Below are 6,095 nucleotides of genomic sequence, written 5' to 3'. Positions count from 1 at the left end.
GCTCAGGGCTTTATCTCCATTTGGAGATCTCTTTCAGATGGAGTTGCATTTATGGAAATACCAGGTCAGAGGGAGAGAATGTCTCTTTTATTTTTTTCTTTATTTTTTTGTCGTGTGTGTGTGTGTGTGTGTGTGTGTGTGTGTGTGTGTGTGTGTTGCTGGGGATCCAACCCAAAGCTTCTCATATGCTAAGAAAGCGTGTGTTCTACCACTGGGTCGCAACTCCAGCCCTTTAAAAAAATTCGAGATAAGCTCTTGCTAAGTTGCCCAGGCTGGCCTCAAATTTGTGATCCCCCTGCCTCAGCCTCCTGAGTTGCTGGAATTACAATCACAGGCCCCAGCACCCCGCCCTATTTTTTTCTTTAAAAGAAACACCTTAAATTCTGAGGCCTTGATTTAAATCTTCATTGTATTGTGATTTCCTTTTAGGTATCATGCCAGGTGAAACTTATCAAATAAATCTTCCTTTTAAAAACTGCAAAAAAAAAAAAAAAAAGAAAGAAAAAGAAAAAGAAAAAGAAAAGAAAAAAAGACCTTAACACCAAAAGGGAGTGTTGATAGGAAAAATGGGAGATTTGAGGCCTCCCTTCCCTCTGTCTGATTCTAACCCGCAGAGGCCCATTAAGAAAAAGTTTTGCAAATCCCCCAAAGGTGACTTGTAGGGAAAAAAGAAACCACAGAGGGGAGCTGAAAGCCCTAATGTTGCAAGGGAAGTGAGGAGCTTTGGGGAAGTGTCCCCAGCAGGAAGGAAGTTGTCCCTGCCAGTGGCACTTTGGGGTTGTGACCAGCCTCACTGCTGGCAGCTAGGACTGGGTCTGAGGCTGAGGCTGAGGCTGGGGTCCCCAAGCCTGGTACAAAGGCAACATCTCTGCCCACCTGGAATGGATCCCATGGACTCAGACTGCTCAGATGAAAACAGGTGGCCCTTTTCTCATTTTCCTTGTCTTAAAAAATTAATTGCATTATTGTTCATTTTCATCACCATTCTTTCAGATTCTGCAATATGAAGGCTGTGTCTACTATTTATTTTTATTTTATTTTTTTGTGGTATAGGGAATTGAGCTCTACCAGTGAGCTATATCCCCTGCGCTTTTTATTTTTTATTTTTATTTTTATTTGAGACAAGGTCTCATTAAGTTGCCAAGGCTGGACTTGAACTTGGTATCCTCCTGCCTCAGTCTCTCACTACCACACCCATTTATCCTCTCTTGTAATCTTGAACTTTTTTGCACTCTTAACAAAGACTACAGTCAATACAGTTGTCTCTCAGTGTCCTGGGGAATTGATTCCAAAATCCACAGATGGTCAAGTCCCTTATATAAAATAGCCCAGTATTTTTATATAAGGTTTTATATAAGGTTTATATAAGGTTTTATATATATAACCTACATGCATCCTCTATTATGCTTTAAGTCATCTCGATCATTTATAATACATAATACAATTTAAATGCTGTGTATTTATTATACTGTATTTTTTAGGGAAAAAGGATAAGAAAAAATTGTTGTCAGTATGGATGCAAATTCTTTTCAATTATTTTTTCTCTGCAGCTGCTTGAATTCAAGGTTGGTTAGTTCAGTGGATGTAAAAAACTATATGGGCTGGGGATATAGCTCATATAGCTCAGTTGGTAGAGTTCTTACCTTGCAAGCACGAGGCCCTGGGTTCAAATCCCGAGCACCACAAAAAAAAAAAAAAAAAAAAAAAAAAAAAAAAAAAAAAAAAAAAAAAAAAAAAACTATAGACACACACACACAGCTGCTTATATTTTAATATTCCTGAATCTTTCCTCCAATATTATAGGATCCCCAAACCCTTTAAATCCCATCATTCCCTCCTACCTTGCAGGATATTATCTTTAGGTTTTTCTTTCTTTTAACAATCTGGATGTCATTGTTAATTTCTCTCTCTCTCTCTCTCTCTCTCTCTCTCTCTATATATATATATATATATATATATATATATACACTTTTTTTTTTTTTTTTGTACGGGAAATTGAACCCAGGGGCGCTTAACCACTGAGCCACATCCCCAGCCCTTTTCTATACTAAGGTACAGGTGGCATGTAATAAATTGTACATGTTTAGAGTATACTATCTGATAACTTCAATGTAGATGAATATATCTGTGAAAGTCTCCAAATCAAAATAATGAACATATGCATCACCCCAAAGGTTTTTCTTTTGCCCTTTTTTAACACTGCCCCTCCCCCACTCTCACCCCCATTCATTGGTTGATGGAAATTTAGAGTGTTTTCAGTTTGTGCTACTACAAACAGAACTGCTATGAACTTTCTTGTTCAGTTTTTTTCTACTGGCACTTCTCTTAGGCAAAGACCTAGGAGTAGGTCTAGGTCAGGGCGAAGGGTGATAAGAGTGCTTGCCTTGCATGAATGAGGCCCTGGGTTCCATCCCCAGCAAAACACTTAAAAAATCTGGGTCATATGGTTAGGTATATGCTCATGTTTTCCAAGGTGGCTGTAACATTTTACATTTCCACCAACCATGTGAAAGAATTTCAGTTCCACTGGGTATGATGGTGCACACCTGTAATCCTAACATCTCTGGAGGTTCAGGCAGGAGGATTGCAAATTCAAAGCCAGCCTCAGTAACTGAGCGAGACCTGTCTCAAAATAAAAACTAAAAAGTCCTGGGGATGTGGCTCAGTGTTTATGCGCCCCTGGGTTCAATCCCAGTACCAAAAAAAAAAAAAGAGAGAGAGAATTTCAGTTCTTACACATCCTAACACCTGCCACAGTTGATCTTTTTGACCATCTAACAGGTATAGAAATGGTACCAAGATTGTAGCTTTAATTTGTATTTCCCCCATGACTAATTGGTCTTCAGCATCTCTATGTGCTTATCTGCCACCCACATATCTTCTTTGTTAAAATTTATGTTAAAATCTTATACCTGTTTTTATTGAGTTTTGAGAGTTCTTTAAATAGTCTGGAAGCAAGTCCTTTATCAAATACATGATTTATGAAAATCTCCAGGTATATGGCTTGTCTTTTCACTCTTTTACCAATGTTTTTCATGGGGCCAAAGTTTTAAATTTTGATGGTGTTCAGTTTGTTTTATTTTCTTCTATGATCATGTTTTTGGTATTGAATCGAAGAAATCTTGACCTAACCCAAAGCCACATAGATTTTCTCCTGTTTTGTTTTGTTTTTTTTTTCCTACAAGTTTAATAGTTTCATGGTTTACATTAGGCCTATGATTGACCTTGAGTTAATTTGCATATACATGCAAGATGTAGATTTCCCCTCCTCCTCCTCCTCCTCCTCCTCCTCCTCCTCCAGTGCCCACAGTCAAACCTGGGCCTCACGCATGCCAAGCACCCCTTTTTTCTTTTGTTTGAAAATGGTGTTCCAGCACCATTTGTTGAAAAAGTGTCCTGGCCTTCCTCTACTCGGTTGGCAGTGCACTTCTTTGAAATCATCAGACATATTTGCACGGGTCTACTTCTAGACTCTTCTGCTCTCCTCTGTCAGTCTGTTTATTTCTCTTTATGCCAATGCTACACTGTCTTGGTTACTGTAATATGGTTGTAATATCTCGGTTACTTGTAATATGTCCTGATATCAGGTAGTATAAAACATAGAAATCTCTGTGTAATTGAAACTGTGAGCCGGGCTTGGTGGCGCATACCCATAATCCCAGCAGCTCGGGAGGTTGAAGTGGGAGGATCACAAGTTCAAAGCCAGTCTCAGCAAGAGTGAGGCACTGAGCAACTCAGTGAGACCCTGTCTCTAAATAAAAGAGGGCTGGGGATGTGGCTCAGTGGTCAAGTGCCCCTGAGTTCAATACCCAGTACAAAAAAAAAAAAAAAAAAAAAAAATTAAAAATATAAAAAAAAAAGAAAGAAAGAAAGAAGGGCCTAAGCAATTTAGTAATTGTCTCAAAAAAAGAAAAAGAAAAAGAAAAAAGGACTGGCCATGTTGCTCAGTGGTAGAGCACCCCTGGGTTCAATCCCTGGTACCACTACCCCCCAAAAAATTAAACTGCGATAGTGGCAATTAGAACAAGACAAATAGACCTTTGGAATAAGCTGAATTGTGCTCCTTGCACAGTCTGCACCTGTCTCTCCCAGAGGTCTGTAGTCACCACCAGAACCAGCCCTGAGGGAGGTAAGATGGAGTCTGGGACTCCAGGGTGAACTGTATACTACTGGTGCCATCGGCCACCTAGAGAGTCTGGCTCTCTTGAAGAACTAACTCTGGGGGTAACAAAGTATATCATGCCCTCCTTTATGCTCCCCTTTTGCCCCATGTTCTTGCCCCCAAAGTGCCTTCTTTACCAAGCACCCCTCCTCCAAAAGCTCAATCCCACTCCATCTCTAGGAGGTAGCGTAGGGGACAGTCCCAGACTGGGAGTCAGGAGAGCGAGGGTCTTCTTCCAGCTCTGCTAATAACTTTCCATGTGACAATGGACAAAATTCTTCACCTCTGTATAGATTCCCAACAATAATATGATAAGAATGCATTCTGCCATACTGACCACATGCTACTATACCAGGAGGCATAAAGGATTTTTCAAAAAGCAAAAATAAACTGGTAAAATTCCCTTGAGAAATTCAACTATCTTTAGGAAAATACCTTCATGCCAACTGGAAAATATGAAAATCCCCCCCACCCAAGGGGTCGGCACAAATGGACTAACAGCAGTCAGCAAACTTGTTACACATTTGAATCACTTGGGACCTTTTAAAACTAACCATTTTCCAGGCTCCACTCAGCCCCTGCAGAGAGATTGGCAGGATCCTATTTCCATTTCCTGAGCATATGAAAAGACTACATTTCCCAGCCTCCCTTTTGATAGCCTGGAGACATGTGACTAGGTTCTGGCCAATGAGTGTGGGCAAATTAGGGCTAACACATAAAGGCCATAAGAGGTCTTCTACACTCTCTTCCTCTTCAATGACACCTATGAATTATGAAATCACTCATGAAAGATGACAGTGTCACAAGATGGAAAGAGGTTAGATCCTCTGGTCATTATGTGCTGTGAGCAATGATGTGATGTGGTTCTTCAATGGTTAGTCATTCCTAAACTTCTGGTCTAATTGTTCTGGAGTGGGGCCCTTGGACTTGTTTATATTTTACCACCTACCTCCCAGGTGATTCTAATGTGCAGCCAGAGTTGAGAAATAATGGATTAAGACAGAAATGCAAGTGTAGAGTTGCTAAGTAAAGAAATATTGAGCTGGACACAGTGGCACACACCTGTAATCCAGGTACTCAGGGGGTTTGAGGCCAGCCTTGGAAACATAATGAAACTGTCTCAAAATAAAAATTTAAAGAAGAACTGGGAATGTAGGTCAGTGGTAAAGTGTCCCTAGTTCAATCCCCAGTGCCATAGGGAAGGGAGAGAAAAAGAAAGAAATTGAGTGTCCAGGGACAGCTTAGGAGACAAGGTCACCCAGGAATGAGAGAAGAAAGGGAGAAGGCCCAGCAACATGGCGGTAGGCAGGGGACTCAAAGAAAGAGTTGACTAGGAAGACTCCTTTGTGCTAGGAAGGGCCAGGACACTTCAGAATAGGGGTGTTTAATAATGCTAAACTATCATCAGAGCTGAGGTGGGTGTTCTAAGGCCCATGGTACCCCTAACTCACCAGCTAAGTTCGCCCTGTACTTGTCCTCGTGCGAATGGTGCTTTGGAGAAATCCAAGGAAAGGGGCTGGATCCACATTTTTCCACCACAGAGAGAAAGAAGCAACCAAAGGCCCCTTTGGAAATCTCCATGGTGATCAGAAGAGAGGCATGCCAGAGTCCTCTAAAGAACTCCAGGTGGAAAGAAAACTGACCCTCCACCCCCAACCCTGAGGGATTTGCCACACACACAACACATACCTGTGGTGGCACCTGAGTGACGTTTCAGTCACCTATGGCCCCTGTGTTCAGTGCCTGGGACAACTACTAGTATTACCACTGGGAGTCCATGGCACCTTTACGGAAGATGAACCAGAGAGGTAGAGGGGCCTGCTGAAGGGCACACAGGTTCTGAGTAGAGCCACATGGATAGCCACGGAGCCCCTGAGTCCTTTGGCCCCCTGAATGCTCACAGACTCCTAGGCACAAGCGTTTAGAAGGAGCA

The sequence above is a fragment of the Sciurus carolinensis genome, chromosome 3 (assembly GCF_902686445.1).
Source record: "Sciurus carolinensis chromosome 3, mSciCar1.2, whole genome shotgun sequence".
NCBI classification, from domain to species: domain Eukaryota; kingdom Metazoa; phylum Chordata; class Mammalia; order Rodentia; family Sciuridae; genus Sciurus; species Sciurus carolinensis.
This window is presented reverse-complemented; position numbering follows the sequence as displayed.